This window comes from Budorcas taxicolor, chromosome X, assembly GCF_023091745.1.
Source record: "Budorcas taxicolor isolate Tak-1 chromosome X, Takin1.1, whole genome shotgun sequence".
Classification (NCBI taxonomy): Eukaryota; Metazoa; Chordata; class Mammalia; order Artiodactyla; family Bovidae; genus Budorcas; species Budorcas taxicolor.
In genome coordinates, this window is record NC_068935.1 from 38,733,515 (window position 1) to 38,753,606 (window position 20,092).

The 20,092-nt window shown below is 45.5% G+C and overlaps 1 pseudogene; it reads left to right on the plus strand.

Moving 5' to 3' along the window:
- Positions 1-20,092, plus strand: part of LOC128069403 (RNA-binding motif protein, X-linked 2-like) — a 99,599-nt pseudogene that overhangs the window by 43,097 nt on the left and 36,410 nt on the right.

Here is a 20,092-nt window from a genome sequence, read left to right on the forward strand (position 1 = left end):
CTCCTCTGTCCATGGGATTCTCCAGGCAAGAATACCGGAGTGGGTTGCCATTTCCTTCTCCAGGGGGTCTTCTCGACCCAGGGATCGAACCTGGGTCTTCCACATCACAGGCAGATGCTTTACCCTCTGAGTCACCAGGGAAGCCCTATGTGTCTGCTTTAGAGCATGTCTATTTAGGTCTTCTGCCCATTTTTTGATTAGGTTGTTTATCTTTTCTGCATTGAGTCATTATGAACTGTTTGTGTAGTTTAGATTTCTTAGGTTTACTTTTTCAGTTTAATCTTTAATTGTTTCACAGTATTTCTGGGGCCATGCTGCATGGCTTGTGGGATCTTAGCTGCAAATTAGGGATTGAACTCGGGCCCTCAGCAGTGAGTGAGGAGTGCTAACCACTGTACTTCAAGGCAATTCCCTATATTTTGGATATTAACCCCTTCTCAGTTGCACCCTTTGAAAAAATTTTCTCCTATTCAGTAGGTTTTCTGTTAGTTTTGTTGTTGGTTTCCTTTATTGTGCATAATAAGCTTTTCAGTTTGATTACATCTCATTTGTTTACTTCTGCTTTGATTGATATTTCTTTGGCCTTGGGTGATTAATCTAAAAAAAATGTCACTATGATTTATGTCACAGAATGTTTCGCCTGTGTTTTTTCTAGGAGTTGAACAGTGTCTTGTTTTACATTTAAGTTTTTTTAACCATTTGAGTTTATTTGTGTGTATGGTGTGAAGAAATGTGCTAATTTCACGCTTTCATGTGTAGCATCCAGTTTTCCCAGCACCGCTTGCTGAAGAGACTGTCTTATCCAATGTATAGTTTTGCCTCTTTTATCATGGATTAATTGGCAGTAGGAGTGTGGATTTACTTTTGGGGGTCTCTGTTCTGTTCCTTTGATCTATATGTCTGTGTTTGTTCCAATACCATGGTGGTTTGATTACTGTGTCTGACAAAAGATTTTTTCATTTCTCAAAAAAATAAAAAGATATGTACATGACAATTTACTAAGGCTCTACTACCCTTGCTTTCTCTTTTTACTGTTAATTGTAGATTATTTCTTTTTTAATATTTTTATTTATTTCTCTATTTGGCTGCACTGGGTCTTTGTTGTGGCATGTGGGATCTTAGTTCCCTGACCAGGCATTGAACCCAGGTCCCCTGTAGTGAGAGTACAGTCTTAGCCATTGAAGCACCAGAGAAGTCCCACCCTTGCTTTCTTTTTAAAAAGTATTTACTTATTTATTTTTGACTACTGGGTCTTTGTTGCTTCGTGTGAGCTTTCTCTAGTTGTGGTGAGTGGGGGCTACTCTCTAGTTGTACTGTGTGTGCTTCTTGCTGCAGTGGCTTCTCTTGTTGTGGAGCATGGAATCTTGGGTGTTTGTGCTTCAGTAGTTGAAGCTCGTGGGCTCAGTAGTTGTGGTTCCCAGACTTTACAGCCCTGCAGGCCGATTCTTTACCACAGAGCCACCTCGGAAGCCTAGTTCCCCCTTACATATAGAATACAAACAATTTTGCACAGTTTTTTGCCACATCTTGATTTCCTCCCTTTCAACATTATGTCCTGTGATTCCCTAGATTCCCTTCCAACATGCACCGTCTATGGATCTCTGGAAATTCCTCCAACTCCTGGACATACCTGCATGCTCCTAACCTAGGCCCTTGGCTCAAGCCTTTTCTGCTTGAGCTCTGTACTCTGTTGGATCCCTAACCATCCCCTCTTTCGAAGCTCAGTTCTCACCCCCAGCTAATGACTTAGGTTATAGTCTCTGAATTAGTAATTTTCATCAATAACATGAAAGTAACAATATTAATAATAGCAATAGCAATATGAATAATACCAACAAATCACATGGATCACACCCTTACCTACTGTGCCAGGCACTGTTCTATGTGTTATCAACATATAAATTCTTCTGTCCTTCCCAATAACTCCTCACCTGACATCTTCAGTGTCAGTGTGGACGAGGATGCAGACTGACCACACTCTTGATCCCTTCACTCCAGCACCAGCTGATGCTGGTTGAGTGCTCACCACGGGCCTATCTTTATTACTTTATTTAAACCTCACAACAGTGTAAGGCAGGTACCATCATGAGATCCATTATATAGACGTGACAGTTGAGGCACGGAGAGAGGTCAGCCAACTTGCCCAGGGTCACAGAGCAAGGAAATGGTGGGGCTCTGCAATCTGCCTCCATAATCTGTGGCTTCTTTCTCTGGTGTGGGCTGATCTTCCTCTGGAGACACTGAGAACCCACAGCACAATGGCTGGGTCGGGTACTGTGACATTCCCCCACCGCCCAGCACAGGGCCTGTATAACGCACCCAACATAGGCTTACTGACGCTCACAGGTACAAAAATGTGCAGGACAGATGTCATTTTCACAGGAAACCATTCTGCCCTCATTGAGAATCATCAGAGGATAAATATCTCCCTTCTCTCAAACCCTCATGAATAAATGAATAAAGAGAAAGTGACTGAAGTGGTAAACATAAAGTGGTGTGTGTGGTTACCTGTAAAGTTTTATTGGAAATCTTCAATGCCAAAGTGTTACTGCCCAGGATGTCAGGAACATCCTAAATATAAGCTTCCAAAGAGCACATTAGTGATGGGCGCACAAATGTCACCTCCTCTCCTCCACACCTGCACTTAAGTGTCATTATGTATGACATACTTGAGGGGCTTCCTTGGCAGTCCAGTGGTTAAGACTCTGTGCTTCCACTGTAGGGAAGACCGGTTCAATCCCTGGTGGGGAAACTGAGATCCCACATGCCATGGGGCATGGGAAAAAAGAGAGAAAGAGAGGTTTAAAGAATTTATCAACACAGTTAATTAATGATAAAAATGATTAATGTCCTCCAGGATAAAGGTACCTAAGAGGCTGTCTGATCAAATCCCTGTTCCCCTCAAAGGCAGGTTGCCTAACACAGCAGCCCCAGCTCTGTCTACCTGCTCCTCCTTCTCTGTTCCAACCCACTGGTAGAAGAGGGGCCACATGTGAAAGTGCAGTGAGTGGATCAGGGCAGCACAGAGCTTGTCGGTGACTGACACTGAGCAATACCACTCTGGTTTGATTTCTTTTAAAAGGGGATGAGGATTATGATGAGGGAGCAGGTAGAAACAGATAAATCAAGTACAACGTGAAGCACGGGACTCATGGTTAGAAGCTACGCTTGATATTCAGGATATTCCCATGCCCCGAGACACCTGTAAATACCTCTTGAACAAGCATAAACCCTCAGCCTGGCCTGGCTTTCATTTGCACTTCTCACTGCAGAAACAGAATTCTAGAAGTTAGAGGAGGGACAGAGGGGGAGGGGAGGGGAGGGGAGGGTGGCTTGGGGAGGGGTGAGGGTGGAGGGGAAGGAAGGTACTGAGGTGCAGGAGAGAAGGGCAGCGATGGGGAAGATGGAAACAAACTCTTCCTGATCTAGAACAGGGGCGCAAGTGTTGCAGGGTGCCTGCAGCCAGCGGTTGGGAGCTGAGTCCAGCCCTGTATGCAGAGCTGCACAGTTACCTGCCAAGTTGAAGGAAGGGCCCCGAAGGAAGGGCCCCTTGCACTGTAAGCTTTCTGAGAGCACTAAGCACTGGCCAGGGTCTACGCGTGCACTCTGACGTGGGTTAGCACAAATCGGTAGTACTTGTTGCTACGTAAGGGGCGGGTTGGGTTTCTTGCAGCTGGCTTCTGAACACACTGTGTGCCCTGAAATAGAGCCCCCAGGAGCCAGAGCAAGCAGCCCCCTAGCTAATCATGTCATCTGAATCACTAACCCCATTCGTGGACTTTGGGGGTGAATGAAACAGAACCAGAGCCCCATCCATTAGTTACAGAGTAGGAGCGGTGGGGGGGGGGGGTAGGCGGTGCAGACGTGCTCAGAGCCCACAGGACAAGGGGGACCACTGGGCTGTGGCTTTCTCCAGCCCCATCTTTGCATCTCTCGCTCCAGGGGAACTGTGGGCTAGGAGCCTGCATCCCTGGAGAGATGTTCTCTTAACGTTTCTCCAGGGCTCTGGCTCCAGGGGCCAGTGAGGTCTCATTTCCCTGCCCCTCCCCACCCCTAGTTGGCATGCCTCTACTTTATGGCCATGCCCTGGCCTCAAGTGCCCCCAGAGGGTCCCACCTACCTCGATCAAGGGGCAGGGCTGGAGGGAGTTGGGGGCCAGGGAGGGAGGGGGGTCGAGGGAGGGAGGGCGCCTAAGCAGGAGCAGGCACACATTGGATCAGCAACACAAGCGACAACTGGGACCAGGCGCCCAGAAGAGAACTGACCCGGCGGTTAGCCCCAGGACTATCCTGGACTAGCACATCTGCACAGATCCGGGCATAGAGGCTGATTCATCCACAGCGCTCAAGACTGGAGCCTCCGCTGAGGGCAGGTGGGGTGGGGCCACAGCCTGGGTGATGCTATTGCAGCCTGGAATCCCGGGAAGAACCGCATGGTCAGAGGCCGGGTCGGGTCAGGTGCTCTGCTGAAGCCCAGGAAACGCCCTTTCCCTGGGAGAGCCCAGTGGACCGGACTCAGCTGGTGCACAGTCACAGCCCTTGGTCTCCCTATAGCCTCTCTCTCGGCCTTGCTCCTTTTCCAGATATGAAGCCTTCCGTGGTATCAGCGATGGTAGTGGGAGGAGAAGAGGCCTAGTGTGGTCTGAACTGGAGCTGGGGGAGGTCGAGGAGGCAGCCAGGAGCCCAGGAGGAAGCAGCAGCAGCAGCAGCTGGAGCTGCCCGCCTGGGGCCTGGAGATGAGGCGGGGGTGCGGGAGGGGAAACAAGGGAACCTGCAGAGGCGCCTCCACCACATCAATTCATGCTCTCAGCCCATGGATGGAGAGCCTTTTCCACCGTACCAGATACCTTGCCTGGTTCCTGAGTACACAGCTAACCTGGAGCTGCCTAGTTCTCCAGGGGGCTCGGTTGTCCCTGGGCTCCTCTGGTTTTCTTCTGCAGTCCCTCTTCAGAGCCAAAAGCTACCTGGATAGCCCAAGGCCAACAGGGACACCTCCCTCAGGACTCTGTGGTAGAGGCAGTACCTACTGGGCACCCTGTGGTATTTAAATCCATCAAGTAGGGAAACTGGCAACTGACCTGGTTTGTTAATAATGTTTTGTTGGAACCACACATGCAGTACAGTGGAGCACGTGCAGGGTCACACTTACCTATGTTTAAATTTTAGTAATATTTTCATCATGTGATATTTTTGCACTAATTTTGATATTTCTTAAATACTGGATTAAAATATTTTTGTCTTGAATACTGATTTTATTTGATGCCACAATAACATTTTGCACAGGAGGGAAACCACCTCCTAAAGCAAGTCTGGAGCTGAGTATTACAGAAACGTGTACTGGGGTAGGGGGCATGAAGGGGATGGAAACTTTAAAACCAAGCATGAAATAACATCCATATATTTAATTTTATCCACATCTCCAAATACTGAACATTTTGATTTCATTCTCTAAGGAAGGAGCTTGCAAGGCACATGGATGAGGCTGCAGTCACGGTGCACGTGAGGAAACCTGAAAAAAAATTAGGCAGATCAGCCATCCTAAAACCTGCTTCTGGGCTTGGACACTTTAGTCCTGGACATTGTCATGTTGATTTGTGCTTATGGCCATTTCCAAAATTGGAAAATAAGATTGGAACTCTCAGTTCAGTTCAGTCGCTCAGTCGTGTCCGACTTTGCAACCTCATGAACCGCAGCACACCAGGCCTCCCTGTCCATTACCAACCTCCGGAGTCCACTCAAACCCATGTCCATTGAGTCAGTGATGCCATCCAACCATCTCATCCTCTGTCGTCCCCTTCTCCTCCTGCCCTCAATCTTTCCCAGCATTGGGGTTTTTCCAATGAGTCAGCTCTTCACATCAGGTGGCCAAAGTATTGGAGTTTCATCTTCACCATCAGTCCTTCCAATGAACACCCAGAACTTATCTCCTTTAGAATGGACTGGTTGGATCTCCTTGCACTCCAAGGAACTCTCAAGAGTCTTCTCCAACACCACAGTTCAAAAGCATCAATTCTTCGGTGCTCAGCTTTATATTCCAACTCTCACATCCATACATGACTACTGGAAAAACCATAGCCTTGACTAGATGGACCTTTGTTGACAAAGTAATGTCTCTGCTTTTTAATATGCTGCCTAGGTTGGTCATAACTTTCCTTCCAAGGAGTAAGCGTCTTTTAATTTCATGGATGCAATCACCATCTGCAGACTCTGAAAGTGACAGTTGCTCAGTCCTGTCTGACTCTTTGACACCCCATGGACTATATAGTCCATAGAATTCTCCAGGCCAGAATACTGTACTGGGCAGCCATTCCCTTCTCTAGGGATCTTCCCAACCCAGGGATCAAACCCAGGGCTCCTGCATTGCAGGCAGATTCTTTACCAGCTGAGCCACCAGGGAAGCCCTTAGGGGCTCTAAGGGATTGTAAATGGGATCAGTAAATTCAAGCTCACGGAAATAGTCCATTACCAGTGAGAACATAGTTCCCAAAGGGAAAAAATAGAGCCACTTTTCCTACACCTGTGGTACCTACCTATCTACCATCTAGCTATCTAAATATATATAGATACAGTTCTCTTCTAATAAAGTCCTGCTAACACAAATATCCTTTAGGGAGGAAGTTAGCCCTCCTGAACGCAATACTTCCATCTTATGAGTAGTTCATACTGGGACTCAATATGACCTGAAAGTGCTTAATGCGCTGAGGAGCTGGGTTATAAGAGGGTTCAACTGTACTATTTGAAATATTCAAAACCAAGCATAATCTCTGAGGTAAAATGAGTGATTTTGTGAATATTTCAGTGCTGGTACAAGGGAGTAATTGGTTCAGAGAACACACTATAGGAGTAACTAGCATGTATTAGTTGCACCGAGATGGATGGGGTTGAAAGCCTAAAGTCCACGTTCTCCTGCTGTTGTTTTTCAGCGTTTGGTAATGCAAGGTAGGGAGTGGCAGCGCTAAATTTGTCAGTGAAAACAAAACCAAAAATGAACAATTACAGACAAATTTCCAGTGACCCAAAAAGGGTAAAAAATAGAGTTGTAATATATAGTCTACTTATGCCTTGAAGATATCACACAGATTCAATGTTATGAAACTATCAAATGCAGAAGTGAATATTCTCTCAAGGAATTTCTAAGGATTTTTTAAAAACCACTTTTTGTGGTACAGTTAGGAACAAGTGGGTTTTGTGGAATTTGTTTGGTGATGGTGGGGTAGCTGTCAATTCAGGGTAGATTTGGACCTGTGTTAATCTGAAGTACCTTTTCATTTCCTCAAGTAGTGATGACTTATTTTAGGTCATGGGATCAGCAGGTGAATACTGGAGACCACAGAAAACCTTAAGGTGTGTCAAAGAAGCTCTAGTAGGAGGAAAAATCAGGCAAGTTTTATTATTAGTGTTGCTGCAGAGCCCCTGAGTGAGGGTTGTGATGGACCTGGGCTGCAGACCTGATAGGGGTTGGAGTGACGGGTCTGGAAACCTGGGCTGGGAGCCTAAGGCCAGGGGCTGGGCTCACAGTCAGTCTGGCCAGGCCTTGGGAGGCCCAGGCCTCGCTCTGTCACACAGGCAAAGAAAACTCACAGGGAAAGAAAACCTGACGTTTTGGTGACTTGCTTCTCCTGGCTTTACACAGTGGTCTCTTAGAGGAGTTCTGAAGGGCGAAAGGGCAACAAGAAACAAGGGAAAAGAGAAAATGTTCTCATCTGTGTCCAAACTACAGCATGAATACCCAAGAACCTCCTTTTCTCTTTCTTCTTTTCCAATGAGGTATAACTGATGTACATTAGTTTCAGGTGTGTAACATAATATTTGTTGTCTGCATACATTGCAAGTATATGCAAGTATATGGTACATGATTACCACAAGTGTAGTTAAGGTCCATCACCATACAGCTACAGATGATTTTTCTAGTGATGAGAAGAAACTCATTTTTGTTACTGCTGTTGTTTTTCTTTTTTTGCCCACACCTTGTGCTTTTCAGGATCTCAGTTCCCTGACGAGGGATTGAACTTGGGTCATGGCAGTGAAAGCTCAGCATCCCCACCGCTAGACCCCGAGGGAACTCCCAAGAAGAAACTCTTAATGTTTTCCCCTTTCTCTTTTGCAAATATAACAGACTTGCTTTGTGTAAACACTCTTGGGAGTAGAGACCTAATGCTGGCCCACATACCCCACTGTGGGCCTGGTACATTTTGGTTTGTACCACTGGTCTATTTGAATCCTCCTGAAATGAGCTCTATTGCGCTTTCTTATTGGCTCAGATGATAAAGAACCTGCCTGCAATGCAGGAGTCCTGGGTTCTATCCCTGCATTGGGAAGATCCCCTGGAGGAGGAAATGGCACCCCACCACACTATTCTTGCCTAAAAAATTCCATGGACGGAGGACTCTGGTGGGCTACAGTCCACGGCATTGCAAAGATTTGGACATGACCGAGTGACTAACACTTTCACTTTAAAAATGAGCTCTATTACACTGGTCTTCTTTATGTACTCATGTAGAGGAAGGATCCTTAATCCTAAAATCACAGAGCAAAAATGAGGACTCAGGCAAGGAGAGGAGGTTTCCACTGTCACAATTTGCAGTCTGGGAACTTCCAAAGTGATTAAATGCCGTGTAAATACCATTAACTAAGATGCTGAGCAGACGGTGTGGTTTAATTGACATGGTTTTGTTAATAGTTGCCAGACATCCTGGGAAAAGACTTTGTGTGGCCCCACCTCCACAGTTAAAAAAAATTTTTTTATTGAGGTACAATTGACATACATTATTTTCTTGGGCTCCGAAATCGCTACAGATGGTGACTGCAGCCATGAAATGAAAAGACACTTGCTCCTTGGAAGATAAACTATGACCAACCTAGACAGCATATTAAGAAGTGGAGACATTACTTTGCCGACAAAGATCCGTCTACTCAAAGCTATGGTTTTTCCAGGAGTCATGTGTGGATGTGAGAGTTGGACTGCAAAGAAAGCAAGTGCTGAAAAATTGATGCTTTTGAAGTGTGGTGTTTGAGAAGACTCTTTAGAGTCCCTTGGAGTGTAAGGAGATCAAGCCAGTCAATCCTAAGGAAATCAGTCCTGAATAGTCATTGGAAGGACTGATGCTCAAGCTCAAGCTCCAATACTTTGGCCATATGATTCGAAGAACTGACTCATTGGAAAAGACCTTAATAATGGGAGAAATTGAAGGCAGGAGGAAAACTAGACAACAGAGGATGAAATGGTTGAATGCATCAGCAACTCGATGGACATGATTTTGAGCAAGCTTCAAGAGTTGGTGATAGACAGGGAAACCTGGCGTGCTGCAGTCTATGGGTGGCAAAAGTCAGACAAGCCTGAGCACTGTAATGAACTGAACTGACATACATTGTATTAGTTTCTGGTGTATAACATAGTGATTCAGTTATCTTATACACTGAAATAACCACAATAAGTCTAGTTAACATCATCACCACATCAAAATTTTTCTTATAATGTAATTTTTAAAAGCTACCCACTCAACATCTTTCAAATAGACAATACAAATATTAGTAACTATAATTACCACCCTGTACATTACACATCCCCCTATGAAGTGTTTGTACCTTTGAATCCCTTCACCATTTTTTGAACCTCTGGGAACCACCAATCTATTCTGTTGTGTGAGCGTTTTTTAAAAATTGTTTTTGGCAGATTGTTGTTTGTTTTGAGAGTCCTCCATGTAAAAGGAGAAGGAAATGGCAACCCACTCCAGTATTCTTGCCTAGAGAATCCCATGGACAGAGGAGCCTGGTGGGCTGCCATCTGTGGCGTCGCACAGAGTCGGACATGACTGAAGTGACTTAGCAGCAGCAGCAGCATGTAAAAATGACATCATACAGTATCTATCTTTATGATTTATTTCACTTACCATAGTGCTCTCAAGATTCATCCATGTAGCAAATTGAAATTTTCCTTTTTGTGGGTGAATAATATTCCACTGTATATACAGGTATGTCTCATTTATTGTGCTTGACTTTACTGCACTTTGAAGATATTGTGTTTCTTGTTTACACATTGAGGTCTGTGGCCACCTTGCATCTAGCAAGTCTAGTGGTGCCATTCATCCAAAAGCATTTGCTCACTTCTTGCCTCTGTGACAATTTGGTCCTTTTGGCAATATTTCAAGCTTTTTCATCATTGTTATATTTGCTATGGTGATCTGTGATCAGTGGTCTGTTACTGCTGCAAAAATACTCCAACTTGCTGAATGCTCAGATGATGGTTAACATTTCATAGCAGTATTTTTAAATTAGGGTATTTATGCTGTTTTCTAAGACATAATGCTATTATACACTTAATAGACTACAAATACAGTGTAAAATGATGTTTATATGTATCGGGAAAACAAGAAATTCGTGTGGATGACGTTGTAGTGCTGTTTGCTTCATTGCTGTGGTCTGGAACCAAACCCACGGTATCTCCGAGCCGTGCCTGTATACACGTGTTCTTTGTCCACGCATCTGTGGATAGACAGTGAGGTTGTTTCCTTATCTGGCTCTTGCACGTAATGCTGCAGTGAACACGGGGGTGCCACACTGTGGCTGACCTTGTTCTAAAATGCCTAGTTCCACTCTCCTGCCTTAGACCACCTGATGGTGTTGGACTCTCCTAGGTGAGGAGAAGGGCTGGTAGGACTATGGTGTTTCCCCACTCCAGGCAACATCACCGTCCATCTAGAATCCTGAACCTGAGGGTAGAATCAAATCAGCTGACAGTGTCCTGAGCCCACAAAAGCTGGAGGGTGGGGACAGGTTGGCGAATGCAGAAATGATGGTGGTCTGCCTCTTTCCCTCCAATTATTGGCTGGGCAGAAACTGAGTTAGAATGAAGTTGAACCTAGTTAGGTGAACTTTCCTTAGCATTCAAGACTAAAATATCGAGGCAGTATCCAGAGCTTCAGCAACTCTCATGTCCCAGTAAGACAAGTCACAAGCCCCCTGGGCCCCCTTGCCAGACCACCTTTCTAACTCTCAAGAGGTTAGATGGATAAAAGCCCCCCTCAGTCATCGTTCTGTCTAAAAAGCCAACATGTTCCTTCCTATTAATCATTTAGTTCAGACTGAAGATGGCCTTTTAAAATTGATGCTGTTTCCCTCATTATGACTTTGAAAGGGGTTGAGTTTTTATCATGCGCAGCTCCAAAGACCAGGGTGTCACTGTCCCTAGTGAGGAGGGACACAGCAGCTGGACTGCTGTTAGAGCACGAACATTTCTTTATCCTGTTACCAGGCAAAGCGTTGACAGCAGGGACACGGTACTGTTCGCCGGCAGACTTACATGTAAGTCGTGGAAAATAATCCAAGAACACTAAAAGTGAGAGGACAGGAGCAAAGCAGTAAGCCTAGACCAGAGCTTGGCACATACAGTCAACCATCCCTAAGGATGGGCTGGAGGGAGGGATGCAGCATTAACCTTCCTACAATATTTTAGCAATGAAACAGTTTCTTCCATTTCATCAGTGGCATATAGATTTGCATGTTGTGTTTTTCTCTTAAGACCTTAATTGCCCAAGGCTTACGAGTGGGAGGGCCAAGTGTTGGCGATATCAGAGGGCTGTAATTCTCAGACATATGTCCCCTGTGGCCTTGGGTCACCCTCTCGTCATAATCCTGTATGGACCCCAAAGGGCCACATTGTTTTCAGGCCCAACTGGATTTGGCTGCCTCTGCTGCCACTGCAGCCCCAAACACCCAGGCCCCCCACGCCACCCTTGCCTCCTCCACCTGTGCCCTCCTTTGTGTTAGCTTGGTTTGGCCTGGCAAGGGCCCCTGTCTACAGCATTCACTTTGTAGCCCCTGTCTTGTAAGACCTGTTTCCTATGACAGTTTTTCTAAGGTGTTTTTCTGCCAGTTTCAGATTTTTCATAGCACCTCAGCAAGAGCACTTCACTGAATGCCTGATAGATGAACTGAAAAAATGAAAATAGAACACTGTTTTTATGGGGCGTTTAGGGGGTATTTTCAGGAAAGATGTGAATTCTCCTGTATACTTGTTTTTATATGCGAAATGGGGTTAGTACTGTATGCATAAGAATTGCTGAGGGCTTCCCTGGTGGCCCAATGGTTAAGAATTGGCCTGCCAATGCAGGGAACATGGGTTTAATCCCTCGTCTGGGAAGATCCCACGTGTCACAGAGTAACAAGTCCCATGTGCTGTAACAACCGAGCCTGAGGGCTGCAACTACTGAAGCCTGCACGCCCTAGAGCCCGTGCCCCACAATGAGAAGCCACCATATGAGAAGCCTCCACAGCACAACTAGAGTAGCCCCTGCCTGCTGCACCTAGAGAAAGTCCTTGGGAAGTAAAGACCAAGCCCAGCCAAAAGTAAATAAATAAAACTGGTGTAAAAAAAAAACAGAATTGGTAAGGAATGTCAAGCTAGTCCCTTTTCATGAGGTGACATCCCTGAGTCACTATCACTGGGCCCTACACTTCTCAGGCACATACAGGTGTATGATGGGGTGGGGAAAGTCTCGAGTGAGAGAACGATGTGCCTCAAAACATGGCCGAGCTCCATGCATGAAGAGGAGTTCAGGCACGAGCCTGGACTCTAAAGGAATCTTCCTAAGAATCTACTGTTCATAGGGCTTTCTGGGAAGGCAGCATCCAAACATTCCCCTACTTTTGTTCTAGATGCTCTAAATTCTGTTCACTGCTCTCCCTTTTTGTGGAGGATAGAGACGAACAAACCATTCTGGCCCAAAGGAAACACAGGAGACTCCATCAAGTCCAGAAAGGCTCTTGTCCCTTTTCTCCCCTGCCCCCACAACCAGGGGAGCCATATTATTGTCATCCCCGGCTCGGGAGTGACAATCATGCCTTCAAATATATTCTGTCTCATTCAAAATCCTTGAGAGGACCCCAGTTCCTGATGACTAAACACTAAAAGGATACCTTTCCGTTGAGTGCTGCTGGAAGCAAGAGGGAGGCCTTGCTTAATATTCCAGATGAATGGATCATTGAAAAGAAGCAATGAGACCTCGGCTTTCTTCATGCTGCCTTCCTCATGTGAAACTGTCAGGCTACAAACAAAAGGAAAAATGAACTGAGGAATCACTGTCAAATTTTGGGGCACAGTAATGGTAATATGGTTATGTTGAAAAAAGAATGTCTCTCTTTTAGAGATACATGCTAATTTGTTTATACATGAAATGACATCTGGGTTTTGTTTCAAAATAAATGGGGGTGGTGGCAACTTCCCATAAGTTGATGATTCTTCAAGTTGGTATGTAAATGAGAGATCATTACACTGTTCTCTATACTTGTGTATATATTTGACCTTTTCCATAATAAAAATTGAAGAAAAAAACCTGGTCATTTGTGTTTCCTTTCCTTTTGATGGGCTTTCCCCCCTCTTCCTTTTGTATCTTCATTTGTATCTTCATTTGTATCTTCCTTTTATATCAACATATTAAAATTGATAAAATGTTTAGCCCTAAAACATTAATATCTTTGACCAGGTAGACATGATTTTGCTGTCCCAGTTGTTATATAACATAGATTCATTCTTTGGGACATTTATGTCATGAACTGTTGTAGGCATTGGAAGCATGAAATTACAGTTGCACTGGGTATTAGATGATATAAGGAATTATTAACTTATTGGGTGAGATAATGGTATTGCATTTAAGAAAACTTCCTTTTTTAATGAGTTGCATACAGAAATACTTAGTGTACTTTACCTGGAATAGCTCAGTGACAACAAAATATCCCTATCTGAAGCAAATGTCAAAATGCCAACAGATGTTACACCTGAGTGAGTGACAAGCATTGTATACGGCATTAATGACACTACTCCCTTCACTTCTGGATGTTTGAGTATCTTTGTGATGTGTGTGTTTGCGGGGATGCGTCAGTCTAGTGGAGGAGACAGAGGGAAGGGGGTCAGTAGAATCTGAGTGACAGGGAAGTGGGGAGGGAGGGGGTGATCTAGGCACACAGAGGAGTCTCACCATCAGGCTGATTTCGGGAGGGTGGGTGAGGAATGGTTGACCATGAAGAGGTGACTCTTAAGCCAGTTCTGTCTCAAGTCAGCTTTATTACAAGAGTAATGCACGTCCATCTACGCAGCCAGTAGGCCAAGCTGTGTGCGAGGAGAGATTGGACTGTAGGCAGCTGGACTCTGTACCACATGGCAGAGTCAGGAGAAAGGACGTGCAATATGAGGAGATGAAAGCCACTCTGAGGCTGCACAGGACGCTGCAGGACAGCGACGGTGTACATGTGATGAGAGAGCCAGCGATCAACAGGGATCTGACTTTACCCTGGAGTCAAGGAGAGCTCTGGAAGGATTTTAAGCAGGGACTGCCATGCTCAGATCTGTGCTTCAGGAAAGCTCAGTCTTCCAGCAGGGAGGAAGAAAGGTGACATCAGAGGAAGGGGGCCTGCCTGTAATGTGTCCCTAGAGGAGGCACCCTCTGTAAATCACTAGCCAGGGGAGGGCACAAAAAAGGGGATTTGTTATGATGCAGCCCCACAGGAGGTGTCTTGCAGAAATCAGCTGCTGGCCTGAAGGGTCCCCTATGTTGTGCTTCTTTGAGGATTGCACAAAGCTGCCCACTGAGTGTGAGTATCTCACAAAAGAGCCGCTCCACTGGGCTGATGCAGCCCCCTATGGCCTGGTTTGGCACCACATGTCTCAAAGACTGACCCCAACTTGGTTCTCTGCCACAGGCCTTGTGCAGCTACACACAACCACTCTGGAGTCACACTGCTTAGCTCTGAATCCCAACTGTGTGACCTTGGGTGCAGGCGGTTCTTATAACCTGCTTGGGTCTTCTGTCTCCCCAACTCGAAGATGCGTCCTACAGTGACTGTGTTGACTAAGCAGCAATAGTGCATATCAGGCACCTAGCAGGGTCCCTGACACTAAGTCAGTGAGTGTTCCAAACTCTTGGCTGTTAAGGGGAGGTCCTAAGATGGCAGAGGAATAGGATGGGGAGACCACTTTCTCCCCCACAAATTCACCAAAACATTTGAATGCTGAGTAAATTCCACAAAACAACTTCTGAATGCTGACAGAGGACATCAGGCACCCAGAAAAGCAGCCCGTTGTCTTTGACAGGAGGTAGGAAAAAATATAAAAGACAGAAAGAGAGACAAAAGAGGTAGGGATGGAGCTCCATCCTGGGAAGGGAGTCTTAAGAAAGAGAGGTTTCCAAACACCAGGAAACACTCTCACTGCTGAGTCTGTGGCGAGCCTTGCAACCACAGAGGGCAACATAACCGGGAGGAAAAATAAATAAATAATTAAAACCTACAGATTACGTGCCCAATATAACTGCCCCAGCAGAGAAGCAGCGCAGAACCCTGCATCTGCCACTAGCAAGCGGGGGCTGGGCATGGAGACATGGGCTGCATTGCTTAGACTAAGGACCGGGTCTGAATGCCCCGAGGGCAATCTGAGGGAACTAACTTGGGCTAGCAAGCCAGACTGTGGGATCGCTAGCACTCAAAAAGCCCTGACCTGGCAACCCACTCTAGTACTCTTGCCTGGAAAATCCCATAGACGGAGGAGCCTGGTAGGCTGCAGTTTATGGGGTCACTAAGAGTCAGACACGACTGAGCGACTTCACTTTTCACTTTCATGCACTGGAGAAGGAAATGGCAACCTACTTCTGTGCTCTTGCTTGGAGAATCCCAGGGAAGGAGGAGCCTGGTGGGCTGCCGTCTATGGGGTCGCACAGAGTCGGACACGACTGATGCGACTTAGCAGCAGCAGCAGCAGCAAGACACCACCAGGCCTGCTCACAGAACAAAGGACTGAGCAGAGCTAGCTGGCTGCAGACCGGCCCATCCCCCTCTGGTTACAGGCAGGCGAGGGCAGCCAGAGCCAGAAGGGGGCAATCACGGCCCCAGAGAGGCATCATCTACCAAACTGCAAGCAGGCTTCATTGCTAACCAAGACTTCTTGGGGTTCTGGATGGTCAACATCTGCCTGAGAAGGTGCGCTGGTTGTACACCCAGAAAACCGAGTGGCAAGGACGGGGAAAGCGATAAGTTGCAGCAACTGTGCTCGCCAAACACCTGGTCACCTGAGCTGCTCGGACCTGGGAAGGGCACAAAATGCAGGCCCAACCGAGTCTGCGCCTCTGAGGACTACCTGGGCACCTGAACCTGAGCATCTTAGACCTTGGAAGTGCATACGACCCAGGGCTGGCCCCAGACAGTACCCAGCAGAGCAACCTAGAGCCTAAGCAGTGTAGACAGGGAAAGCACACATGCCGTGAGAGGGGGCAAACCCAGTGTGGCCGAGACACTGCACACTGGGAACATATGCCAATGTTACTTGTTTGCACTGTCCCTCCCTCCCCACAGCACGACTGAACAAGTGAGCCTAAAAAAGTGTCCACCACTGCCCCCTTGTGTCAGGGCGGAAATTAGACACTGGAGAGACCAGCAACCAGAAGCAGCTAAAACAGACGGAACCTCCTTGAAAGTGACAGGTGCAATAGATTAAAACCCTGTAGTTAGTACCAACTACATAGGAAGGGGCCTATAGATCTTGAGAAATATAAGCCAGATCAAGGAACTATCTGAAAATGAACTGACCCCACACTGCCCACAACACCACCAGAGAAAGCCCTAGATATATTTTTAGTATTTTTACTATCATTCTTTATTTTTTAAATTTTAAGTCCTCTATTACTCCTTTAATTTTCATTTTTATAACCTACTATGACTTTGCAAAAAGAGAGACCCTAATTTTTGTGACTTTGCTTTTTTTTTCGTTAATATTGTATTTTTGAAAATCCAACTTCTACTCTAGACTTTTAATCTTTGCTTTTTGGTATTTGTTATCAATTTAGTACCTTTAAGAACCCAATCTTCAGTACCTATTTTTACTTGGGAGTGAGATTACTGGCTTGACTGCTCTCTCCCCCTTTGGACTTTCCTTTTTCTCCACCAGGCCGCCTTTATCTCCTCCCTCCCCCTTCACTTCTCTACCCAACTCTGTGAATCTCTTTGTGTGTTCCAGATGGTGGAGAACACTTAGGGAACTGCTTACTGGCTGGATCTCTCACCTTTTGATTCCCCCTTTTATCCTCCTGGCCACCTGTCTCATTCCTTCCTCTTCTCTTCTCTGTATAACTCTGTGAACATCTCTGAGCAGTCCAGACTGTGGAGCGCACATAAGGAAGTGATTACTGGCTAGCTTGCTTTCTCCTCTTTTGATTCCACCTCTCATCCTGGTCACCTCTATCTCTCTCCTCCCTCTTCTCTTTTCCATGTAACTCTGTGAACCTCTCTGGGTGTCCCTCACTGTGGAGAAACTTTTCATCTTTAACCTAGATATTTTATCAATGGTGCTGTATAGATGGAGAAGTCTTGAGGCTACTGTAAAAATAAGACTGAAAACCAGAAGCAGGAGGCTTAAGTCCAAATCCTGAGAACACCAGAGAACTCCTGACTCCAGGGAACATTAATCAACAGGAACTCATCAAACGCTGACATACCTACACTGAAACCAAGCACCATCCAAGGGCCAACAAGTTCCAGCACAAGACATACCACGCAAATTCTCCAGCAACACAGGAACATAGCCCTGAGCTTCAATATACAGGCTGCTCAAAGTCACTCCAAACCCATTGACATCTCATAACTCATTCCTGGACACTTCACTGGACTCCAGAGAGAAGAAATCCAGCTCCACCCACCAGAACACTAACACAAGCTTCCCTATCCAGGAAACCCTCACAAGCCACCTGTACAACCCTACCCACACTGAGGAAACTCCACAATAAAGAGAACTCCACAAACTGCCAGAATACAGAAAGGCCACCCCAAACGCAGCAATATAAACAAGATGAAGAGACAGAGGAATACCCAGCAGGTGGCTCAGACAGTAAAGTGTCTGTCTACAATGCGGGAGACCTGGGTTCGAGCCCTAGGTTGGGAAGATCCCCTGGAGAAGGAAATGGCAATCCACTCCAGTACTATTGCCTGGAGAATCCCATGGACAGAGGAGCCTGGTAGGCTGCAGTCCATGGCGTCGCAAAGAGTTGGACACGACTGAGCGACTTCAGTTAGTCAGTCAGTCAAAGGAACAGGATAAATGCCCACCAAACCAAACAAAAGAGGAAGAGATAGGGAATCTACCTGATAAAGAATTCCAAATAATGATAGTGAAAATGATCCAAAATCTTGAAATCAAATTGGAATCAGAGATAAATAGCCTGGAGACAAGGATTGAAAGATGCAAGAAAGGTTTAACAAGGACCTAGAAGAAGTAAAAAAGAGACAATATATAATGAATAATGCAATAAATGAGATCAAAAACACTCTGAAGGGAACAAATAGTAGAATAATGGAGGCAGAAGATAGGATTAGTGAGGTAGGAGATAGAATGGTAGAGATAAATGAATCAGAGAGGAAAAAAGAAAAATGAATTAAAAGAAATGACAATCTCAGAGATCTCTCAGTTCAGTTCAGTTCAGTCGCTCAGTCGTGTCTGACTCTTTGTGACCCCATGAATCGCAGCACGCCAGGCCTTCCTGTCCATCACCAACTCCCGGAGTCCACTCAGACTCACGTCCATCAAGTCAGTGATGCTATCCAGCCATCTCATCCTCTGTCGTCCCCTTCTCCTCCTACACCCAATCCCTCCCAGCATCAGAGTCTTTTCCAATGAGTCAACTCTTCGCATGAAGTGGCCAAAGTACTGGAGTTTCAGCTTTAGCATCATTCCTTCCAAAGAAATCCCAGGGCTGATCTCCTTCAGAATGGACTGGTTGGATCTCCTTGCAGTCCAAGGGACTCTCAAGAGTCTTCTCCAACACCACAGTTCAAAAGCATCAATTCTTTGGCACTCAGCCTTCTTCACAGTCCAACTCTCACATCCATACATGACCACTGGAAAAAACATAGCCTTGACTAGACAGACCTTAGTTGGCAAAGTAATGTCTCTGCTTTTGAATATGCTATCTAGGTTGGTCATAACTTTTCTTCCAAGGAGTAAGCGTCTTTTAATTTCATGGCTGCAGTCACCATCTGCAGTGATTTTGGAGCCCCCCCCCAAAAAAGTCTGACACTGTTTCCACTGTTTCCCCATTTATTTGCCATGAAGTGATGGGACAGATGCCATAATCTGTTTTCTGAGTCTTGAGCTTTAGGCCAACATTTTTACACTCCTCTTTCACTTTCATCAAGAGGCTCTTTAGTTCTTCTTCACTTTCTCCCATAAGGGTGGTGTCATCTGCATATCTGAGGTTACTGATATTTCTCCCAGCAATCTTGATTCCAGCTTGTGCTTCATCCAGCCCAGCGTTTCTCATGATGTACTCTGCACATAAGTTAAATAAGCAGGGTGACAATATACAGCCTTGACATACTCCTTTTCCTATTTGGAACCAGTCTGTTGTTCCATGTCCAGTTCTAACTGTTGCTTCCTGACCTGCATACAGATTTCTCAAAAGGGAGGTCAGGTGGTCTTGTATTCCCATCTCTTTCAGAATTTTCCACAGTTTATTGTGATCCACATAGCCAAAGGCTTTGGCATACTCAATAAAGCAGAAGTAGATGCTTTTCTGAAACTCTCTTGCCTTTTTGATGATCCAGCGGATGTTGACAATTTGATCTCTGGTTCCTAAGTATTCGTGAGAAGGGGCTTTGACTATCTATATTGTGAGCAAAATAAATCCTGGTTTCAATTCTCTCTGTTTTAAAAAAAAATAAGTATATTAGTTAGATCTGAGAAGCAATGTCCTGGGTATTCTACATGCTCTGCTTCATTTAAATGAAAAAAAAAATCTGCGAGTAAGGAGGTTTCAACATTCCCATTTTAAAGATGAGGAAACTGAGGCACAGAGGCATTAATGAAGTTAATAGCAAGTGAACGAGATGCTTTTTGGTGAGCGTATTTATCTATACTTAGAAAACTTCATTGGAAAGAGCATTTTCTATCTAGATTGTTGGGGAAAATAACCCATTTTCAATTCTTTTTTTTTTTTGGTCCTAGCTAACCCTCTGATTTTATCTACTATTTCTTCGTTCCCTTCAGCCTAAGCTGGCTTCTTTACTATACTTCAGACACACTAAGCCGCCTTGCCATCTTAAGCCTTGCTGTGGACACT